The sequence below is a fragment of the Physeter macrocephalus genome, chromosome 9 (assembly GCF_002837175.3).
Source record: "Physeter macrocephalus isolate SW-GA chromosome 9, ASM283717v5, whole genome shotgun sequence".
In the NCBI taxonomy this organism is placed as follows: domain Eukaryota; kingdom Metazoa; phylum Chordata; class Mammalia; order Artiodactyla; family Physeteridae; genus Physeter; species Physeter macrocephalus.
In genome coordinates, this window is record NC_041222.1 from 35,295,499 (window position 1) to 35,321,180 (window position 25,682).

Here is a 25,682-nt window from a genome sequence, read left to right on the forward strand (position 1 = left end):
TGCGGCATGTGGCATCTTCCCGGACCGGGGCACGAACCCGTATCCCCTGCATCGGCAGGCGGACTCTCACTGCGCCACCAGGGAAGCCCTATATATACCTTTTTATTTCGAAATAATTACAGATTCACAGGAAGTTTGAAAAAATGTAAAGTGGGGTCCGTGTACCCTTCATCTAGTTTTCTCCCATGGTAACATCTTATATAATGGTAATAAAATAATAAAATAAAAACAAAATAAAGTAAAAACTTATCGACATTGGTACAATCCGTAGAACTCATTCAAATCTCACCACTTTCACATGCACTCATTTGTATGTGTGTGTGTATGTGCATATATATATATGTATATATATATATAACACTCAGAAAAGGTAATAGTATGTTAATAATATAGTGTGTAGCCTTTTGAAACTGGCTTTTTTTCACTGAACATAATTTCTATGAAATCCATCCCAGTTTCTTGTGTCAATAGTTGTTTTGTTTGCTGAATAGTATTCCATGGTGTGGAAATGCCAGTTTGTTTAACCGTTTACCCATTGAAGGACATCTGTTTGTTTTTTTGTTTTTCCAGTTTTCTAGGCTATTACAAATAAAGCTGCTATAAACATTCATGGTTTTGTAATGTGGTTTTGTAACTTATGTGTAAACATAAGTTTTTATTTCTCTGGGATAAATGCCCAAGTATTCAATTGCTGGGTTGACTGGTAAGTCTAAGGTAGTTTCGTTAAGAAACTGCCAAACTATTTCCCAGAGTGGCTGTACCACTTCACATTCCCACAGCAATGGATGAGTGATCCAGTTTCTTTGCATCCTGGCCAGCATTTGGTGTTACTACTATTTTTTGTTTGGTTTGTTTTATTTTTTTTTAAAGACACATTTTTATTTTTTAAAAAATTTCATTTATTTTTGGCTGCGTTGGGTCTTCGTTGACGCTCACGGGCTCTCTCTAGTTGTGGCGAGCGGGGGCTGCTTTTTGTTGCGGTGCGCGGGCTTCTCATTGCGGTGGCTTCTCTCGTTGCGGAGCACAGGCTCTAGGTGTGCAGGCTTCAGTAGTTGTGGCACATGGGCTCAGTAGTTGTGGCTCGCGGGCTCTAGAGTGCAGGCTCAGTAGTTATGGCACACAGGCTTAGTTGCTCCGCAGCATGTAGGATCTTCTCGGACCAGGGTTGAAACTCATGTCCCCTTCAATGGCAGGCAGATTGTTAACCACTGAGCCACCAGGGAAGTCCCACTACTATTTTTTAGTTTAGCCATTTTATTAGGTGTGTGGTGATATCTTATTGTGGTCTTAATTTTCATTTCTCTTTATTTTTTCTTAACATGGTTAATGATGTTGAACAATTTTTCATGTGCTTATTTGCCATATATCCTCTTTGGTGAAGTATCTTTTCCTGTCTTTGATGAAGTATCTTGCCCAGTCTCTGTTTGGATTGTTTGTTTGTTGACTACTAAATTATGAGAGTTCTTTGTATATTCTAGATACAAGGCCTGTCTTTTCATACTCTTCACAGAGTCTTTGGTGGAGCAGAAGTTTTTAATTTTGATAAGGTCTCTCTCCTATGTATTTTTTATTTTATTTATTATTATTATTATTTTTTTTTTTTGCGGTACGCAGGCCTCTCACTGTCGTGGCCTCTCCCGTTGCGGAGCACAGGCTCCGGACGCGCAGGCTCAGCGGCCATGGCTCACGGGCCCAGCCGCTCCGCGGCATGTGGGATCTTCCCGGACCGGGGCACGAACCCGTGTCCCCTGCATCGGCAGGCGGGCTCTCAACCACTGCGCCACCAGGGAAGCCCTCTCCTATGTATTTAACTTGTATGTTTAACCTAGCCTGCTCTATCACACTTTTTTCCCTTGGGGCAAAAACTGCATCACGGTGCATCTAACTCGAGAACCACATCTACATTGAAGCATGTTTCTTTTCCTGTTGTTATATCAGCTAACGATGCCACCATGTAGCACAAAACAGACACCTGGAAGTCATCCTTGACTCCTCTAATCCTTTCATTTCTACTCTAATCACCCACCCAAATCCTGTCTATTCTTACTAAACATTTCTCAAGTTCACTCTATATCATATTTTTATCCTCAGTGCTGTTGTCTTGATTCAGATCCTTATTATTTCTTGTCAGGATCATTGCACAGAGCTGCTCATTATACTCGTGGCTTCCAGTTTTGCCTGACATAAAGCAAGAGAATTCTTGCTTCCATATTGCTACAGAACGATCTATCCAAAATGCAACCCAATCATGTTATTCCCCTGCTCAAAAAAATCCTTAAACATCCTTAAATAGCTTACCATCATCTCCAGAGTAAGTTTAAATTTTTTAACATGATGTACATGCCTCACCTCTCACTGATCCCTCACACCCAGGCATTAGTTCCAACCATTCTAATTTGTCGCAGTTTCTTAAATGCATTGTGATTTCTTGATTCTGATGCTTTGCTCAGAATGTTTTCCCATGCTTCTTTGCTTGAGGCTTCTGGTCTATATTCAAGATTCAACAGAAGGGCAGCTCCTCCAAGGAGACTTCCCTGATTACCCTAGCAGGTTTACCTCCTCTTTGCTCCTATAATGACTCAATCAAGACAGGGACTATATCTGTATATCTGTATTTATTCCTAGGGCTTAAAAACGTACTTGGCACATAGCTTACAAAATTATGGAAGAAGTGAATGAATCTTAGTAATTAGAGCTCCTCAGTTTTGAAAGTACCTGTTTCTCCATCTTCAGTAGATTGTAATCTCTTGAAGGCTAGCACTGTCTCTAGTCTCTATTCAGAGCACCTGCAGAATGCCCAGCTCATAGGAAATTCTCAATAAATATTTGTTGGATAAATCAATGAAGGGCAATGTAGTGGACTTTAAGTTAATCTTTTTCCCTTTGCTTATCCCCAGAGGCAGGCACTGAGCCTAACAGTAAAAAAGTGTGGACAAGAATAGAAATTATGATGGCCTAATACACTCATATGACTGAGTGAGCACTTCTGATTTAGGTATGGTTGTATCTGCCCTGAACAGCCAGAGGAAGGCAGAAGGCTACTTTTGTTCTTAATAATTTAACAAGTACATACTGACCTTTCTGCTATTGGACAGCCACTGAGTAACAAAAAGAATCTATCCTCATCTAGCTTGAAGTCAGATCCTGTTTTGAGCTATTGTTGGTACAAAAAGAGATGTTAACCTTTTGGGTAATCCTTTCTGAAATAGATGAGGTTCTTTGTGGTCTTATTAAAAGAACTGATTGTGATAAAATCAAATTTATCTGACTAATTTTATATTATAATCTCTTTGATGCATGCCAGATTCAATGTGCAATATGTAAAAATTAGCCAGGGCTGACCTTAAGAGAACGTTTAAAAAGCAGCCCTCATTTCCCTCATTCATCCATTTCTTTTTTAAACTCTCTCACGCCTGCCCCAGAAGGGCCCCACGCCACCTTCTCACTCCCCAGGTTCCCACTGCCACACATCAGTACGCCCCCTAAACCTAGCATCCTGGATTCAATGAGACTTGTCATGCATTCATATACCATAGGGGTGTCATCTCATGTCCTAATATATAAGTACCCATTCGCTTTTAGTAAAGGAATTGTGGAGCATCACAGGGTGTAAGAATCAAGAAGAGGTTTCATGGTTCTTGCTATGCCCAGCATGGGTCATAGCTGCTTTTTCTCCCATAAAAGATAATTAATTAAGAAGGACAGGCTGTCAGGGGGAACCCTGGGTCTCTTGTGATCATCGACCTTAATGATTAGTAACTTCATTCCAATCCAGCCACTTAGTCCCACTGTCACACCTTGGACCTAGTCATTGCCAGAAACGACTCCATCTGAAGTCTCAGCTTCAGATATCCTGCTCTCTGACTACCGCCTCCTGTCCTTCCAGTTTGCTTGCTCGGGTACCCAAGAGCATAATCCTTTGACATTATTTTGACAGCCAGTTCATTGATACCATCACTTTTCCCTCATTTTATTTCCTTCTTCTCCAGGTAGATTCCATGATTCCAGGAATAATTGGTCCTTTGTGAATACTGTCAAATTTCTTCCCCCTTCTCTGGCTGTCATACTCACCTCACAAATCTCCCGCCTTGGAAGAACCCTACCCTCTGTCTTCTCTGGGCCTCCATTTGAGAGGTTCAATGCTGTTGGGCAAAGTCACATGAGCATGTGGACTGGGTTCACTGTAAATACATGATCTTAAGCCTCAAATTGGCATTAACCTAACTGTGTTTCCTTCTTCCTGATATTATTTCTTTTTTTCTCTTGAAACGTCCTATGACCCTTTTCCATCATCACTCTCAGCTGGTATCTCACCCTCAGACTCAAAGCCTCTTATCCTCCCCATTCTCAAAACCCACAAACTGACCTACACTTGAACCCACCTTCATTTCGTGTTCTCACAGCAAAAGCCAATCCCTTCACTTGTCTCTGGATCTCATCTACATCATCTTCAGTTTCCCCTGTTGCCTTCAGTATTCCAGGAAGAATTGTGTTAGCAGCATTAAAACAAACAAACAAACATAAACATTCCATTTCAATACAATTTTAATTGTTAATTTTGATCTAACAGGAGAATTTTTTTGTATTAATTTTTTTCCGGGCAACTCATTTTGACTTCTTCCCCCAAATTAATATGCCCCTTAAACAATGCCTTATTTTCTATCTTAGCAAACTTTCACTTCTCTGCCTGACTTTTAAGCATCTCCATAGTCTGGGCCTGCCTCATCTAGTATTATCTCCAACCAGGCAACACACCAGCTCCCCTGGGTAGGCTTGTGTCCTCACCTGTCTCCTGACATACCTTTATTGATATACCTTCCTTTCACTCAAAACACTCTCCATTTTCTGTTCAGCTATTAGGTGGCAGAGAGGAACTCCATTCAAGGTCTATCTGATCCCCCAATCCATGCTTTTTATAAAATTATTGAAATTTAAATAATACCTCTTTTATATTATTAAGAATAAACAGATTATAAAATGTCTTGTCTTTAAATTTAATTAAAATATTTTAGCTTTAAATTACAGATATATTCAAATGTAAAAGTTGAGGCTACTGAACACCTATGTAACCATTACCTAGCTTCAAAAATTAACATTTTTTTCCATCTTATTTAATTTATCTTACCTCTATTTTTTAAAAAATAAATTTATTTATTTATTTATTTTTGGCTGCATTGGTTCTTTGTTGCTGTGCGTGGGCTTTCTCTAGTTGCAGCGAGCGGGAGTTACTCTTCATTGCGGTGTGCAGGCTTCTCCTTTCGGTGGCTTCTCTTGTTGCAGAGCATGGGCTCTAGGTGCACGGGCTTCAGTAGTTGTGGCTCACAGGCTTAGTTGCATGTGGCATGTGGGATCTTCCCGGACCAGGGGTTGAACCCGTGTCCTGCATTGGCAGGCAGATTCTTAACCACTGTGCCACCAGGGAAGTCCCTACACTACCTCTATTTTTAAAAAAATAATTCTAGACCAAATCTCAAAATCTTATGTTTTTTTCACTCTTTCACCTACTTAAATATGCAGCCCTAACCAATAAGGACTTGAAAAAAAAAAAAAACCTGATCACTGTGCTGTTATCATACCTTATAAAATTAATAGTTCTTTATTATTATCTAATACAGGGTTTCTCAACTTTGGCTCTATTGAAATTTTGGACACGATAATTCTCTGTTTTGAGGGAGGCTGTTCTGTGCATTTCAGGATGTTTAGGAGCATTTCTGGTCTCTACCAGTAGATGTTAGTAGCATTCCACCCACTGTGACAATTAAAAATGTCTGCAGACTGGGATGAAAAGTCACCCCCAGCTGAGGAACTACTGATCTAATACCAGTTTATATTTCAGTTTCCACAGTTTCTCAATGTGTCTTTTGTAGGTTGGTTTATTTGAATGAGAATGCAGAGAACAGTGATCATTCCATTTATCACTAAACTCTAGGCAAGAGTACGGCAGATGGGAAATAGGCCCAGGAGGAGAGGACTGTAAGAGGAGAGGACAGAAATGGAAATACTAAAGTCCTGAAGGTAGAAGAGAAGATATCCTTGGTGTAATTGTAGAGTGAATGGTTGCGGAACAATGTTCTGGTGGTAAAGAGGGTTGACATTTACCAAGACAGCTGTGCTAAGTGCTCAGCAGCAGAGGGACTTGTCCACAGGCTATACCCACGACTGTGGGTATTTGGTCAAGAGAATCAGCATTGTGCTCTGGAAGACTGGCAGCACCTGGCAGAAATGGAAACCCTTATTCCAAACAGTAAACTGTTCTTAGATCCTAACTAGTAGTTTGTCCTGCTTGTCTCTCATAGTCATCAGAAGCAGACTGAGGAAGTCAGAAAACATCTACATGTGGGAGAGAATCTCAGATTCAAAGCTGAGCCCACAGTGCAGGATCATCAAATATTTAGAGAAAACAAATTCTGTGAAAGAGATATGATGACTCAAATGAACAGAAGAACTTACACCTGTGGAAATAAAAATCAAAAGGAAACTTTGAAAGGTACATAATTAAAATGCTTACAAAGAATCAGGAGTAAATCCAAATATATCAGTAATCACAAAAACTGACTCTTGGACAGGATAAAAAGTAAAATAAAATGAAATATAGTTGTATGCTGTTAACAAAAGGCATGCCTGAAGTAAAATAACGTATAAAATAACATATAGAGGGAAAATATATCAGAAAAGTACAAGCTAAAAAAAAGCAAATGTTGTAATATAATAGCAGTTAAAATGGAATCCAAGGCCAAAAAACAACAAATGAATCAAATAAAGATATTTAATATTGATAACATGTACAACTCACTAACACTTGATACTCTTGAAAACTTTGTTACCAAAAGTAATGATTCACACTATAGGATCAAAAACTGTTTAAAATACTAGGATAAACAAATTCTAACCATTATGGGAGACTTCGGAAATTAACAGATTGTGTAAACAAATAATTAAGGTTTGAGGGCTATTAGTAACATAGCTAACAATCTATGTATACATGTATTTATATATGTATATTTCTATGTTTATAAGGTTTTGTATCCACAACACTGAAAAAACATTTAAAAACACTCAGATGGGGCAATCACAAATATTCACCATCCATTAGAAAAAAACAAAACAAAACATATCTCAACATATATTCCAAGAAATCAAATTATTCAGTCTATTTTTACTAGTTATGATATAAAAAATTAGAAATGAGAGTAAAAATACCCAAGAAAAATCTATTCACTTGTAAATAATAATAATGTGCCTCTTTCTCTTATAAGATAACAAATATTGTTTCTTTCAGAAAAATAATAAAATGGGTAAAATTTTGGCATATCTAATCAAGAAAAAAGCTCTTGTATAAACAGCCTTGGGAGTAAGAAAGAAAATCTGATCACAGATTTGGAGAACATTAAAAAGATTATGTAATTAATTCCTTCATTCAGTTAATATCTATCAATCTCCTACATTAATATACTATTTTGTACAATAAATTTAAGCATTTAGACAATTTTTCTAAAAAATTAAACAAAATTGACTCACGCAATATAAAATCTGAATAGATAAAGTTGAAGAGGTTGAAAATATAGTCAAAGATCTATCTCTTAAAATTTTCACCAGCCCCAGAAGTTTTTGAGGGTGATATCTACCAAATTTTTATGGAACAGACAATTCCTATGGTGTATAAACTGCTCCAGAGAATCTAAAAGCTGGAAAATAATGCTAACTCATTGTGTGAGGCTAATGTGACACTTTTACTAAAATTTAACAAGGTTTGTGCACACAGAAGAGAAACCACAGGCAAAACTCACTAACAAAGTTGACATGCGTTATTCCTATATAAAAGTTAACAAACGAAATCATATCTGTGTTAAAAAATAGTATATTATGACCAGGTAGGCCTTAAAGTAGAAACACAAGGAAGTTTCAAAATTAAACTACTAATTTAGTTCACTAGTTAATAGTTCAGAGAAGAAAAATCATATATTATCTCAATAGATGTTGAAAAACTATTTGACAAAATTCAACACCAATTCATGTTAAAAACAAGGAATGAAAGGAAACCTTCCAAAGTTCATAAAGGGTGTCTCTTAGAAACCTACAGCAAAAGTCATACATAAGATGAAGCACTGAAAGCATTCTTTTCACCTATGGAAACAACATAAGGATGCTAATCACTAGTACTTGTATTGGAGGTTTTGGCCAGTGCAATAGCACACAAAAATAAATTAGGTAGGTAAATATTTGAGAGGAAGAGAGAAAAAAATATTATTTCATTTGCAGACAACATGGTTATCTTCCCAGAAGATCCAAGAAAATAAAGTGGCACACTGATAGAATTCTACACTGCTAGAGCAATTAGATAAAATATTAAAATACAAAAATTAATAGATTTTCCATATATGACCATAACCCATAAGACCATACAGTTCCCAATAGAAACAAACAAAAAAGATGAAGTGGCTAAGAATAAACTTGAAAATATTTGTGCAATACTATCTGAAAGCAACAGCAGTAACAACTGTAAAATGTTATTAGAAGATATAAAATAAGGGCTTCCCTGACTGTCCAGTTGTTAAGACTCCATGTTCCCACTGTAGGGGGAACAGGTTCAATCTCTGGTTGGGGAACTAAAAAAAAAAAAAAAAAAAAAAAAAAAAATATATATATATATATATATATATATATATACACCTATTTTTAAAAATTTAATTTTATTTTTTTATACAGCAGGTTCTTATTAGTTATCTATTTTATACATATTGGTGTATATATGTCAATCCCAGTTTCCGAATTCATCCCTGCTTTCTCCCCTTGGTGTCCATACGTTTGTTCTCTACATCTGTATCTCTAAATAAGACCTAAATAAATGATGAGAGGTACCATATTTCTGATTTGGAAAATTCACTATTTTGAAAGAGGTAATCATCCCCAAATATATTTATATATTCAGTGTATTCCAGTCAAATCCTATCCAGTTGAGTATAACTATTGTCTGGTCTTATTTTAGAAGGTGGATTAAATATATCTTTCTACCTCTGTTCTTGGAAATTCTCAACAACAACAACAACACACCTCAAAATAGGGAACCAGAAACACAAACGCCATCTTCAATGAAACTAGGAGACATCTGTAACTGAATCAAAGTATAGGAGAAACCACTAACAACTGCAGTGAAATGTAAACAGAGATGCAGGAAGATGCCAAAAGGGTCCCTGTGACTAGAGAATTTAAATGAAACTGGCAAGGCACATTTCTCCGAAGTAAATGCCTGGGAGGCAAACCCAGCAATACCAGGATAGGGTTCCCATGCTTTGCATGAAGTTGAAAGGCACTGGGGACTGAACAAGGAATCACAGAGACAAGCCATAGGTTTTCTGTCAGTTAGGCAGTGTAGATGATGTGTAGAAAAGGGAACCTTTGTACTCTGTTGGTGGGAATGTACATTGGTGCCACCACTATGGAAAACAGGATGGAGATTCCTCAAAAAACTAAAAATAGAACTATGATATGGTACGGCAATTTCACTTCTGGGTATTTATTCGAAGGAAACAAAAACACCGTTTTGAAAAGAAAGCAGCACACCCCGCCTGCATGTTTATTGCAGCATTATTTGTAATAGCCAAGACATGGAAACAACTTAAGAGCTCATCAACATGGATGGAACTATTTGAGGGCATTATACTAAATGAAATAAGTCAGACAAAGAAAGACATCTACTGTATGATCTCACTTATATTTAGAATCTAAAAAAAACCTTGAACTCTTAGATACAGAGAACAGATTGGTGTTTGCCAGAGGTTGGGAGGAAGTGGGTGAAATGGATGAAGGTGGTCAAAAAGTAGAAACTTGTAATTATAAGATAAATAAGCATTAGGGGTGTAATGTAAAAAACAAAAAACGAAAACAAAAACCCAACCAACCAACCAACCAACCAAAAAACAAACAAAAACCTTTCCACAAATAAAGCCTATTTCCTAAATAAAACTTCTTAAAGAAGAACAAAATGGAACTTAGTCACTGGTGAATTCTACCCCTCATCAAAGGAAGAAATAACACAAAATTTAACACAAACTCTTCCAGAGAAGAGAACAAAAAAAGAAAAAGTTTCCAAAGATTTTTGATGCTTATACAATCTTGATCTCAAAATCTACAAAGAATATTACAGAAAAGAAAAAAGCAAATCAATGTCTTTCACGAACACAGATGCAAAATACCCTAATCAAATTTTTAGTAAATCAAATCTAGTGATACTTAGAAGGATGATACATCATGACTAAATGTAGTTTATTTAGAGAATGTGAGACTGGGTTAACATTAAAAAAATCAATCAATGTAATTCACCAGATAATAAAATAAAGGAGAAAAATCATATGGCCATCTTGGTAGATGCAGAAAGAGCATTTGATATAAATTCAGCATCTATTAATAATTAAAAACAATCTTAGAAGAAAATATCCTTAAATTGATAAACCTAAAAAACCAAACCAAAAATATCCAAATAAGGCAAATATCAGATCTGTTGTGAAATTTTATAAGATTTCCCTCTGAGACTGGTAATAAGAGAAAGATGTCTACAAAAATTATTTTTATTCAACATTGTACTGGAGGTCTTAACTGGTGAAATAAGAAAAATAAATTTAAAGGTATGTGATTTGGAAGGGAAAAAATAAAACTCATTATTCACAGATGATGTGATTATGTATGTAGAAATCTACAGATAAACCATTAGATGTAACAAATGAACTATAATAAATCAATTTCATTTCTATATATTTGTAACAAATTAAAAAAGAATAATTAAAATGTATTATTTACCATCTTATTAACAACTCTAAATATCTAGCAATAAATTTAATGAAAGTTGGCTGAGACTTCTTCCTAGAAATTTATAAAACTGTACTAAGATATATTAAAGAATACCCCATCAATGAATAAGATAACGAATGGATTTTTAAAAATCTACAGACCAACTACCCTGGTAGAAATAGAAAATAGTGTCAAAGGATTAATCTTTCTCAAAGCATTTGCTTTTACCACTGTGCCATCTGTACCAGCTCCAATTTGTGGCCATTATTGCTCCAACTGGCACAAGAAGGAGAGAATTCCCTGCCTTCCATCTTGTATTACCAACTCCTGGCCAGGGTGCATCTGAGTGACAGAGCCTATGTCACATGCTTGTGCTCTAACTGTAAGAGAGGCTGGCAAAGTAAATATCTAGCATAGATATTTACATCTCCTCTAGCATAGAGGAGATGATTTTTGTCTACCATGACTCATCAGTTGGGTCATTCCCCAAACCTAGAAAACGGTTTAGATGCTGGGCACTGAAAACAATGACACATGTCCACTAGAAGCATCACTATTCCCACTAATAATGATTCTTCAACTACACTGGAAGTACTGGCAAACACAGTGAGAGAAAAGATAAAATAGGCAAAAATAGACATAAAAATCAAATTGAAGGAGATTAAATTATTACTATATGGAACTGGTATGATTATTTTCCTAGAAAATCCATGAGAAAAAACTGAAATGTTTTCACAAACAATAACAGAATTCATCTAGTTGTCTGGCACAAAATTAATAAACAGATACATCTTTATGTTTATGGTTTGCTAGATGCCCTAATATAAGAAAACGTGGCACTTAACAATAGCAAGAAACACGAGTGATCAATATAAAACTTGAATAAGCTAATGAAGGATGTAAAAAGAAGACATGAATAAATGGAAAGGCACGCCATGCTTTTGGACAAGAGATTCAACATCATGAACATGAACATGTTATTTCTCCCTAAACTAATCTGTAAATTTAACATGATCCCCCTCCAAAAATTACCAGTAGGACTTTTATTGGAACTTGACAGTCTGATTCTAAAGACTATATGGAAAAATAAACAAGCAAGAATAGTTCTGAAAATTTCCAGAAAAGAGTAATGGAAGGTATTTGTCTTTTTTCCCCAACTTTACTAAGAAAAATTGACAAATATAATTGTATATATTTAAAGTGCACAATGAGATGATTATATATACATGTACACTGTGGAATGATTACCAAGATCAAGATAACTGACACATCCATCACCTCACGTAGTTAACTCTTTGTGTGTGTGGGGTGGGGGGTGAGAAAGCTTAAGATCCACTCTCAGTGACTTTCAAGCATACAATACTTTATTATTAACTAAAAATGCACCATGCTGTGCATTAGAGCCTCAGAAGTTATTCTTCTTATAAATGAAAGTTAGTGCCCTTTGACTGATAAACTTTGTCCCCATTTCTCACTTCCCAGCCCCTGGCAAGGGAGGTAGTTTTCTTATCAGGCCTTAAAACATGGAAAAACACCAATAGGATGAGATATGGCTCTTGAATATATACAGTCTTTTAGTATATGGTAAAGATGACATTTCAAATCATTGGGAAGTTATAGAATTGCTCTTTTGATTGGCAAAGATTAAAGGTGACTAATATCCAGTGGTGGAGAAGTTGTGGAGAAATGTGTAGGTATGTAAACAAGCATGACTTTTATGGAGAGCATTTTCTTAGTATCTCTTTTAGAAATAACCACATGCCTTAACCCTATAATTCCACTTTTAGAGACAAATCCTAAATAAACACTTGCATTTGTGCACAAAGAGGACTTAGAGAATTGTTTTTTATTGGGGAAAATAGGTTATGAGTGTTCTTATAAATAAAGTATTATATACCTATACTGTCCAATACAATGCAGCAGTTAAAATAAATGAGGTAAAAATGAGAAAGCTCACATAAAATGATGTGGCATTTCAGAGACTAATTTTAATGTTAAAAAGAGAATTGTAGAATTATGTACATATTGTGATTCCACTGATATCAAAACAGTCTGACATATACATGTGAGTTGGGTAGTACTGTTATCTCAAGTTTATCAATTTACCAATGAGGAAGATGAGGCACAGAAAGGAAAATATTGGAGGAAGGGAGCTTGGAAGACCATCTGTGGAAAGAGCAATTAAGGCAGAGAAAATAATCAGTGCAAAGGCCCTTGGGTAGAAGCATGCTGTGTTGAGTTGAGGAAAAGTAAGGATATTGGTGTGGCTGGAGTGAGGTTGAGGGAAGGAGGTTAGTAAGAGATCAGAACAAAGACGTAGCCAGATTATGTAGGGGGCAGGCCTTGGCTTTTTCTTTTAAAAGAAGTGGGGGCCAGTGGAGAGTTTTGAGCACAAAAGTGATAAGATTTGGCTTCTCTTTTAAAATAATTTGCTGCCATGAAGATTTGGCTTCTCTTTTAAAATAATTTGCTGCCATGTTGAAAATTAATGGAAGAGGGGCAAAGGTGAGAGTGGAACAACCAGTTAGGAGACTACTGCAATAGTCCTGATGAGAGATGATGGTGGTTTGGACCAGCAGCATTAGAAGTATTGAGAAGAGGTCAAATTGACAAATTGAACAGGAGAATAGGAGAAAGAGAGAGGACCTATATATAATGTTTGGCCTGAGCAGCTAGAAGGATGGAATCGCCATTATCTGAGATGGGGAAGGTCATTTGGTTTTTTGAGATGTTCAGTTTCAACTTTCTTTTAGACATTGAAGTGGATATGTGGGGCCGGTGAGTGGATATGAGTCTGGAGTTCAAGGGAGAGGTTCAGGGTGCAGATGCAAATCTGAGAATCGTCGGGTTATAGATGTTACTTAAAGCTGTAAGACTGGGTGAGATCACCAAGAGAGTGAGCATTGATGGAGAAGAGAACAGGCCCAAGGCGGGTCCTGTGGTGCTCCACAGGGGAAAGAAGAGGACACATCAGTGGAGGCTGAGGAGCAACCAGGGAGTTAGGACAGAAACCAGGAGTGTGTGGGAGCCTGGAATTCAAGGGGAAAAACGTATGTCAGGGAGGAGGGAGCATTCAACGGGGTCGAATGCTGCCGATGGGTCAAATAGGATGAGGATTAAGAATTAACCGTAGGTTTAGGAATGCTGTAGTCATTGTTGACCTTGACAAGAGCAATTTTGGTGGTGATGTGGGGAAAGTCTCACTGGAGAGAGGATGGAAGGAGAGGAATTAGAGACAATGAATACAGGCAGTACTTCTGAGGCCATACGTTGCTGTGAAGGGAAGCAGAGACATGGGGCAGTTTCTGGGGTGGGAAGAGTAAAAGTTTTGTTGTTTTTGTCATGGATGGGGTTAGGGTTGTATTTTGGTAGTTTTTAAAGATTGGCAAAACAATAGCATGCCTGTGTGCTGAAGAGAATGATCCAGGGGTGATGGGGAAGCTGATGATGTAGGAGAGAACAAAGATGTTACAGCCTTGAAAAGGTGAGATTGGGGGCTGGTGGAGGGTGCATGCTTGGCTTTCGCTATGAGCATGGGCAGTCTGTACAGTAACAGGAAGGCAGAGCGTATGTGCATGATGCTGGTAGGTGTATCAATTTGTGATGGTAGGAATATGTGGAAGTTCTCTGCTGATTGCTTCCATTTTCTCAGGAGAGTAGCAACGTCTTCAGCTGTGAGGGAAGATTGGGAGGAGGTATTGGAGGTTTGAGGATAAAGGAAAATGAGTGAATTCGAACGAGCGAGTGAAAGGACTAGGGAAATATAATAGGGCTTTCTAGTGATACAGTCAGATAATAAACATCTATTTTATTTTATTTTTAATTTTTGTTTTATATTGGAGCATAGTTGATTAATGATGTGTTAGTTTCAAGTGTACAGCAAAGTGATTTAGTTATACATATACATGTATCTATTTTTTTAAAATTATTTTCCCATTTAGGTTATTACAGAGTATTAAGCAGAGTTCCTATACAGGAAGGTCCTTGTTGGTTATCTATTTTAAATATAGCAGAGTGTACATAAACATCTACTTTAGAGAGTCAGCCTGAACCAAAATAGGTTGTCCTTTTTCCATAGAGAAATGAAACCTATGGATTCCCTGAGTCCCTTTCTTTTGTTTTTATAAAAACAACTACCAAAGAGTAAACTGCAGTTCAGAGTTGGAAGGCATGACCATCTGTTTAAGAAGAGGATCCAAAGTACTTTAGATTTTCAGTTCTAGAGCTTAGGAAGCTCAAAGTGTTCCACATGACATGACTCTTCAGACAGATTGTCCAGAGTTCTTGGAAGAAAGTTTATGAGGTGTTGACCAATCTCAAGCCACACTGCTGTGATCACAGAGTCACTGCTGCAAATGGGTAATGACAGAACATCCCATAATTCAAACTAAAACTGCAGTGAGGAGTCACTGGCAGGGCAAGATGAGATTAAGTGCTTTTGTTACACACTCTGTTCCTGCCTGAAGTAAACTGATGGACTGGATTACTTTAAGTAATTAAATAAAGTAAGATGTTTCTAGAGCTATCCAGATACAGCCTGTCCCTCAAGGTCCTTGGTAGCTGAATGTCCTTCCTCACGGTCTCTGTGACCTGATTTTTTTCAAGAACTTTATTAGCATGTCCTTGATAATGGACAATCAGTAAGACCATCAGTTGGTTTTGTCTTGTTTAAGATTGGGGTAGAGTTGTGATGAGAAGCTAAAACTGGATGTATTTTGAGACTGAGTAGCAATTTTCAATAAACTAAAGTTTCAAAGAAACAGTGGTTTCAAAGAAAGCTCAAGTCCCTTGGCTCTCACAGTCAAAACCGCTTTAAGTGATTAGACAGGTAAGTTTGTCATATATGTAGCTAACGTTTGAGTTTTCTGTAATATTCTAACTATTCTTGTTAACTGACAACTGGTTTTTTTCTGCCACATAACTTGTTGACTTGATCTCCTTTCCTTTTTCTAAGGAGTTATGTTAGTTTGGGTCTTCTGAGAATCAGATACCATGATGGTATTACACATGCCAAAGGTTTGTTGGGGAAAACATCTATGAGGGAAAATGAGGAAGGAGCTGGAGGAGGTTGGGAATGCTGTCAAGACTGCAGAGCAGGTGTGATTGTTGTGGAGAAGAGAGGGAAGGAAAAGTCTGAGACTGTGGTGCATTCTAAGAAATTTGGGTAAGCCTGATGGGGAGTCTAGAGCCAAAGTGCCCCATCAAAGGAGTTCTACCTCTCCCAGGAACAGGCCTGCCTTTGTATTCCTGTCACGTTCAATGATTGGTGCAGAGTGTCTGGTGGGAAGAGTGGCCTCAGCTCCAACATGGTGATGGGTGGATCTCAGGATGCAGTAGCTGGGGCTGTTGTAATTACACTACTGCATTAGTCTGCTCAGACTGCCATACCAAGACACCGCAGACTGAGTGTCTTAAACAACAGAAATTTATTTCTCATAGTTCTGGGGGCTGGGAAATCCAAGATCAAGGTACTGGCAATGTGGGTTTCATTTTGAGGACTCTTCTCCTGGCTTGCAGACCACTGTCTTCTTACTGTGTGCTCACGTGATCTTGTCTTTGTGTAGAGAGAGAGCGTGAGCTTTCTGGTGTCTCTTCTTATAAAGACACTAATCCTATTAGACCAGGACCCCACCCTTAAGGCCTCATTTAACCTTAATTACTTCCTTATAGGCCCCATCTCCAAATACATCCACACTGGGTTTAGGAGTTCAACATACGAATTTTGAGGGAACACAAGAATTCAGTCCACAATAGCTACTCGTAGTTGGAGATTCATGAGCAGCATCTTTTTTTCTTTAATTTTTATTTTATATTGGACTATAGTTGATTTACAATGTTGTGTTAGTTTCAGGTGTACAGCAAAGTGGTTCAGTTATACATATACATATATCTATTCTTTTTCAAATTATTTTCCCATTTAGGTTATTACAGAATATTGAGCAGAGTTCTCTGTGCTATACGGTAGGACCTTGTTCGTTATGTATTTTAAATATAGTAGTGTGAGCATCTTTTAAAAAAATGTTTTATTGCATCATATAACACAGAAAATTGCACAAATTTTATCATTTGCACTCTTTAATTTTTTAATGCTAAGAGAACTTTACTGAAGTGTAATCTATATACAGTAGAATGCACAAATTTTTAAGTGTCCAGCTCAAGGTTTTTGACAAGTGTGTATACACTCATGTAGCCATTACCTGTGTCAAGACAGAGTATGCCCATCATCCAAGAAAGTTTTTGTGTTGATCATGGTGCCTTAATAAAGACTCTGGACACCAAAGCTCAGGTGAGCTTCCCTGGTTGTAGGAAAATACTAGAGGGAAAAGTAGAGGTGGAAGGGACAGGGAGTTCCAGTAGTGGTGATGAGGGGGGTGAGGATGACAGTTTTAATGAGGGTGCTCAGGAGATGCCTCTCTGATAAGGTGGTCTCACCACTTGAAGGGGGTCTTGTAACAATTACTGTTACATATAGTTGATGTACCATTTAAAGCTGATTTTCAGTCATAATGAGTTTGGGAGCCTGCACCTCTTAAACATCTCACATTTTTGACACTGATGGGTATGTGGAATTCTCAGGCACCTTACATTTAACAATGTTGTTTTTTTACATTGTAATGAGACAAGTAAAACTTTTCCTGAAGAACAGATGACAATTCTTACGGGAAACTTTGCTGTCTTCTCTATGAATATTTAATGGATGGAAAATACATTTGTAGGCTCTATTGAGATTCTCAGAAACAGAGATTCATTTATTCATTCAATATTTTATCTGATTTATTTCTTCAATAAACATTCACTGAGCACCTACTATGTTTTGTGGTTTGAACTAGCCACTGAGAAAGACATGAATAAGAAATTCCAGAATCTCACAGTCAAGAGTGGAGGAGGCAAAACTGCAAATGAATTGTTTCTACTGTGACGGGAGCAACTCATAAATGGTGGTGGGCTAGAGGAGACACGAAGAAGGAGTCAGCACTGAGGGTCATAGGGATTATTAAATGGCTGTACAATGTGAGAAGGGCTATGATGGCACAGCGTGTAAAGTCTTATTGGGGTTCAATGAAGGAAGAAATAATTCCCTGAGGGAGCTGGGCTAGGTTTCACACAGAGCACACATTTTTCCCTCTTATTCTTTCCTTTAAAAATGCTTTAAAAGCATTTTTGAAATATTTATTTATTTATTTTTGGCTGCATTGGGTCTTTGTTGCTGTGTGCCAGTTTTCTCTAGTTGCAGCGAGCAGGGGCTATTCTTTGATGTGGTGCCTGGGCTTCTCATTGTGGTGGCTTCTCTTGTTGCAGAGCATGGGCTCTAGGTGAGTGGGCTTCATTAGCTGTGGCACGTGGGCTCAGTAGTTGTGGCTCACGGGCTCTAGAGGGCAGGCTCCGTAGTTGTGGGGCACGGGCTTAGTTGCTCTGTGGCATGTGGGATCTTCCCGGACCAGGGATCGAACCCGTGTCCCCTGCATTGGCAGGCGGATTCTTAACCACTGACTACCAGGCAAGTCCCTTTAAAAGTATTTTTAATAAAAGTTGAAAAAAATCAAATGCTAACAAAGGTATTATAACTGCATATGGTAATCTCTTTCACCAGTCACACTCTAGAGGCAAACATTTTAACCATCTTAGTTACTTCGTTTTGTACTGATTTATGTAATTCTTAAGATTATGCTTATAATGATGTTTCTTGGTTTATTTTCATCTTGGTGTTATCTATTGATTTCCTGTTAGGATAGATGAGAATTTCACCCTCTTAAATGTCACTCCCTTTCCGTTCTCCATTCTTCCAAAGAATTTCTGGATTAAATCAGAATTCAGGGCTTATATTATTATGATTATGTAAATATTATTCATGGCAGAGCCAAGTATTTTAAAATTACTATTTCTCCCTTTTTGTGTAACACTTTATTTTTCCTAGAGTTAATTGCCACTTCTAAAAACTTGCATATTTTTGTGTGCTTATCCTTACATTTCCCTTTAGATATATTTTATGTCTCTCAAAAGATTTTTTTCCCACATGCTTAAGTATATCAAGTGGTCCATGAGTTTCCCTTACTTCTTCTCAGACCTCTCCATCCTCTAAACTGGATTTGTTGCTTTTTAGTTCTCCCACCCAGCTGTCATCCTGGACACATGCTTTAGTTGTCATCCTGGGGCTTTATATTACCAGGAATCCCTGATTTCCTAGATCTTTTGTCTTCCTTGTTTTTGGTTCATTGATTCTTTTTTGGAACATATCTTTCATAAAGCCTTTAGAAAGTGTAGTGGGTTGAATTGTGTTCCCCCAAAAGATATGCTTAATTTCTAAGTGATACCTGTGAATGTGGCCTTATTTGAAAATGGGGTCTTTGCAGAGGTAGCCAAGTTAAGATGAAGTCATTAGGGTGGCCCCTAATCCAAAATGACTGGTGTCCTTGTAAGAAGAGAGGAGACACAGACAGATACACAAGAAGGATGCCATATGACAATGAAGGCAGAGATTGACATTATGCTGCCACAAACTGAGAACGCCAAGAATTATTAGCAAAAGCCTCAGTCTAGAAGTGAGGCATTGAATTGATTTTCCTTCTGAGCCCTCAAGAAGAAACAATCTTGTTGACACCTTGATTTTTGGACTTCTAGCCTCCAGAACTGGAAGAGAATAATTTTCTGTTGTAGTGAGTCACCTAGTTTTTGCTAATTTGTTATTACAGCCCTAGATAGAGTGTATTGAAGATAAGTCAAATCTGGCTAGGTCTGAAAATGTCTTTATTTTACTCTCACTCTTGATGCTTTGATGTTGGCCCTGTATTAATTTTATCAGAATGTATCAAAGGAATACAACCAGATCTTGCTGCCACCTAACTGACAGTGATTGCAAGGTGCATTCCAATTTTAAAGACTTTTGTATGTGAAAAAATTAGATCTTATAATAACTGAAATAGGATATATTGGTTGGGTATAAAATTTTAGGTTGAAACTATTTCTGTATCACAATTTTGAAGGCATTTCTCCATTAAATTCTAGTGCTGCTTCTGAGAAGGCTGATGGTCATGTAACCTGTTTCCCCCTGTTAGAAATTTGTAGAATAGGCTCCACTTTTTCAGTCTAGAGACATGTGTCTTTCAGTTCTGGGGGACTTTCTTTTACTATTTCTTTAATAACTTCTTTTTTCATTTCAATTCTCTCTCCCTGTTATTCTTTTTTAAACAATTTTTGTATTTATTTATTATCAGTAACATTGGCTTATAACATTATGTAAGTTTCATGTGTACAACATTATATTTTGACTTCTGTATACACTACAGTGTGCTCATCGGCAAAAGTTTAGTTTCCATCTGTCATGATACAGTTGACTCTCTTTACCCATTTTGCCCTCCCCCCACCCCCTTCCCCTCTGGTAACCACTAATCTATTCTCCGTATCTAAGTGGTTTTTTTGTTTGTTTGTTTTATTTATTTATTTATGTTCCACATATGGATGAAATTGTATGGCATTTGCCTTTCTCCATCTGACTTATTTCACTTGGCCTAATACCCTCAAGGTCCATCCATATTGTTGCAAATGGCACGATTTCATCTTCGTTTATGACTGAGTAGTATTTCATTCATATATACACCACATCTTCTTTATCCATTCATTCATTGCTGTGCACTTAGGTCATTTACATATCTTGGTTATTGTAAATAGTCCTGCGATGAACATAGGGGAGCATGAAGGTTCCTTTTTTTCCCCACATCCTTGCTAACATTTGTTATTTCTTGTCTTTTTCATAGTAGCCATTCTAATAGGTGTAAGGTGAGATCACATTGTGGTTTTGATTTGCATTTCCCTGATGATTCGTGATGTTGAGCACCTTTTCATGTACCTGTTGGTGAACTGTATGTCTTCTTTAGAAAATATGTATTCGGACCCTTTGCCCATTTTAAAATCAGATTGGGTTTGTTTTTTTCTTTTTGCTATTGAGTTGTATGAGATATATATATATATATTTCTTTCTTTTTTTTTTTTTTGCCCATGCCATGGAGCATGGGGGATTGTAGTTCCCTGAGCAGGGATCGATCCCATGCCCCTTGCAATGGAAGTGCAGAGTCTTAACCACCAGGGAAGTCCTATTTATATATTTTGAATATTAATTACTTATCAAATATATGACTTGCAAATATTTTCCCCCATTCAGAAGATTGACTTTTCATTTGTTGATGGTTTCCTTTGCTGTGCAGAAACTTTATAGTTTGATGTAGTTCCACTTGTTTATTTTTGCTTTTGTGCTTTTGCTTTTGGTGTCATATTTTAAAAAATAATTGCCAAGACCGATGTCAAAGAGCTTACCTATGTTTTCTTCTAGGAGTTTCATGACTTCAGGTCTTACACTCAAGTCTTTAATCCATTTTGAGTTAGCTTTTTGTTATGGTGTAAAATAATGGTCCAGTTTCATTCTTTAGCATGTGCCTTTCTAGTTTTCTCAACACCATTTATTGAAGAGACTGTCCTTTTCCCATTGTGTATTCTTGGCTCCTTTGTCATAAATTAATTGACCATAAGTGCATGACTTAATTTCTGGGCTCTCTATTCTGTTCCATATCTATATCTATCTCTCTATATCTATCTATCTATCTATCTATCTATCTATCTATCTATCTATCTATCTATCTCTCTATCTATTTCTATATCTGTATCTGTTTTTATGCCAATACCATACTGTTTGGATTACTATAACTTTACAATATAGTTTAAAATCAGCTAGTGTGATGCCCCCAGCTTTGTTCTTCTTTCTCAAGATTGTTTTTGCAATTTAGGGTCTTTTGTGGTTCCATACAAATTTTAGGATTGTTTGTTCTATTTTTGTGAAAAATGCAATTTTTCTCCAGGATGGGGAGGGTGGGAGGGAGGGAGACGCAAGAGGGAAGAAATATGGGAACATATGTATATGTATAACTGATTCACTTTGTTATAAAGCAGAAACTAACACACCATTGTAAAGCAATTATATTCCAATAAAGATGTTAAAAAAATGCAATTGAAATTTTAATAGGGATTGCACTGACTCTGTAGATTGCCTTGGGTAGTGTGGACAGTTTAACAGTATGAGTTCTTCTAATCCATGAACATGGAATACCTTTCCATTTCTTTGTGTCTTCTTCAATTTCTTTCATCACTGTCTTATAGATTTCAGTGTACAGGTCTTTCACCTCCTTGGTTAAATTTATTCCTAGGTATTTTATTCTTTTTGATGCAATTGTAAATGGGATTGTTTTCTTAATTTCTCTTTCTGATAGTTCATTATTAGTGTTGTATAGAAATGCAACAGATTTTTGTATTTTCGTGGTCTTTGAGCTATTTTACAGCTCTGTAAGTTGTGTCAAACTGATACTAATACAAATGATTCTTGTCCATAGGTATTAAAGCATTTGTGTCCAGTGGAATGCAATTGGTTATTGCCCTATGAACAGACCCGTTTTTCATCCATATCTAAATTCATTTCATCATTCCTTGTCTGCCTAGGTACATGTATTTCTTTGGAATTCTCCTTTGAACCAGTCAGAATACTTTCTTGTTCCCTCACTAATTAATTAGTTAAACCTTTCACAAGTGTTCATTTTATACCTGCTTGAGAATCATGATTACACCTTCTTTCAAAAATAATCTTTTAACAGCTTTGGAGCTCACTGAGGTGTGCACTGGAGTCACCTGATGCAGCCAACGAGGCTACATTGCCTGGAACGTGCACATCATGGGAAGCTTCAGCCCATTATGTCTTTTCTTACCTTACAAAGATGAATCTCAAGCAGCAATACAAATTTTACTTTTGTTCAATCTCTATTTCTCTAGATTTTTCCCCCTCTCTATTAATTTTAGTTAAAAATTTTTTTTGGTTTGTAGGTGAAAAGGTATTTCCCATTAGTGACAGCGATGATTGGGAATTTAGTTTTATGGTCTATTTATTGATTTCTGTAAATGGATTAATGTTTTATAGAGATTTATTTTCCACTGAGTGAGAGATAACAGAGAATCTGATTGTGAGTGATTTGTTTATATGTTCTTATGTCTGTTTTTTGTTTTGTTTGGGTTTTTTTGCAGTACACGGGCCTCTCACTGTTGTGGCCTCTCCCGTTGCGGAGCACAGGCTCTGGACACGCAGGCTCAGCAGCCATGGCTCATGGGCCTAGCTGCTCCGCGGCATATGGGATCTTCCCGGACCGGGGCACGAACCCATGTCCCCTGCATCGGCAGGTGGGCTCTCAACCCTGCGCCACCAGGGAAGCCCCTTATGTCTGTTTTGAACTCAGATCAATTAAGAATTTTGTAGCAACCAAGAAAGAGTACAGCTCCTTGCAATATAGTGGAAACCAATCAAACAAACAAAAATCATTTCTAGGGAAACTATCTTGATTCTTCAGTCTCAGTTCGTGGGTAACGCCTTCACCCTAGTCCAAGGATGGATATGTAACTTGGCCCAGTCAAAACAAGCATTCCACACCCAGTGTTTGATTCAGTGATGGGCATGTGACCCAGCAAGGAAAAATAAGACTTTTGCAGGGACTCTTGTGAAACAGGCAACACATTTTCAGCTGCACTTGCACCTAAGAGAATCTCACTTTGAACTTGCTGGTAGAAAAGCACATAAGAATAGAGCCAAGAGAGGGGGAAACTGAATCCTGAGGATATCAGTTGAGCTCCTGGAACAACCCTGAGGTCTGAATACATCCCTAGTTCCAGATTTGTCAATCACAGTGTCAATACATTAACTTTTTTTGTTTAGAACAGTTGAATTATCTTTTCTATCATTTGCATTTAAATGACTCCTCACAGTAAAAAAGAGGTTCTTCATCCCTGGCTCCTTCTATTCTAGCCCATTAAATATATATTTACCTCTCTGTGCCTCCATTTACTCTTCTGTTTAGAAGTTAAGCAGTACTTATTATTTCAAAGAGTTGTAAATATTAAATGATGTAATAAATAGAAGAGCATAAATTCGTTCAACAATGCTGAGATGAGAGAAGCATCACATAGCTTAACTTTTCAAAACTGAATTACATTAGGCTCTAAAACCCAATTTACTAGAGTGAGAAGACACCCCATATCAGGCAGTATTATGGGCAATGTTTTTCCTTTAGCAAGGTATATGTTTCCATAAAATACTTAGGAAAGATCTTCTAATCCTTGGCCCATAATTGTTGCTACTGGAAGCTCTTTGTGTAAACCCATATGGTTCATTACAAGGTGAGTGGTTCTACAGCCTCTATGCCAAGGGTGTAGCCCCCAAAACTGTGATGATTGTTGTTTAGTCCCTCCAGCAAACACACCAGCTCACCCCATCAGAAATCCTGCTGCATCCTTGGGCACATCCATGAAGGACACATGCTTGTTGAGCACATCTCCATATGCCTTTCCTCGAGCTCCTGGAGCCCCTGATAACCTTGGAAAGCTCTTCCTCTTTCAACCAAGCACTATTCTCAGCCTCATCACCTTTCTCTCAGAAATGCTCAGCTAAAGACTCCTTCCAATGAGAGCCTGGATGGTGATGGATAACAGGTGTCTAGCCATTCATGAGTTTTCATAGCCCTGACATTAGATGTAGGTGTAAGGCTTAGTATAACTACAGAAAGCTCCATTCCTGTTGAGTTTAATATCAGCAGAAACTCCTGAAGCACAACTCTGTACAAGGTTCATGATGGCCCCTTGGTTCATAGCATGTTGTGAGCTTTGATTGTGAGCACAGGGCATTTATTTTGTGCCATTCTTTAGTACAGGGGTTCCCAACCCTCGGGCCGCACAGCAGGAGGTGAGCGTCAGGCGAGTGAGCGAAGCTTCGTCTGCCGTTCCGCATCGCTGGCATTACCGCCTGAACCCCCGCCCACGCTGCCTCCATGGAAAAATTGTCTTGCACGAAACCGGTCCCTGGTGCCAAAAATGTTGGGGACCGTGGCTTAGCCAGTTAGCTTTCCTGTTTATTTGGTCCCTCTGCTTTCCCCATGTGAAGAAGGAGAGGGGAAACACAGTGCTGGAAGCAGAGTAAGACTGCGGCGTCTCTCTTGGACATTCCCCTCTCTCTACTTGGGACAGATCTGGTACTAGCTACCAGGAGCATGGAAATCCAGTTTGATTGCTTCACTCCCTATCTGTATGTGGAGATACACAAAGATATGAGAGCCAAGAATTCTTTCTATGTGACCCAAGGCCAGTCTCTAAGCTCTTTCAGGCTACAAACTCCTTTGGTAAGAAGTCCTTGAGGCTTAGGTACATGAAAAAGATCACTGGCATGGGAGTCTCATCCCCTGAGTCTCTAGTGCTTCCCTAGCTAATGGATGACTGAGTATCTCTGAACTTCAAGTCAGTAAAAGCAAATGCAAGGATGGAAATGCAGTATTAATAAATAGATTATGAAAAGCAGAAATTAAGCTTCCAAGTCTCTAGTCTTGCGTCAACCCCTTCAGAATCTGTGCAGATGGGCACCTTACTCAGTCCTTCAACAGTTTTGTTCCAGATGACATAGATGTGGGTGAGAATGAGGAACCATTGGGTGACTTTGGTCACTCTAATCTCAATGAACTGAGTAAGGTTCCTAAGCAAGTCCCAGGACCCCTGTATCCTCAGCAGAAGAGTCAGGACCGAGCTATGGTTCAATGCTGCAAGTGTCCCTGGAGGAAATCTGTCATGACTCCTTCAAGTGCATTAAGGTGACAAGGTGGTGACCCAACCACAATGGGCAAATAGTCAGGATCAAGGACACACTGTCATTCAGCATGGCTTCCCCAATCAGGGCAATGCTGTATCTGCCAATATCCATGCAGTTGTTGTTTTTGTGCACAAAGATAAACCCATTTACACTTCTCCTGGGATGCTTTATTCTTTCTCCTTTTTATTCCTTTCCTTCCTTTCTCACCCAAATATCCATCATGCTTCCTCTCACTTTTTGT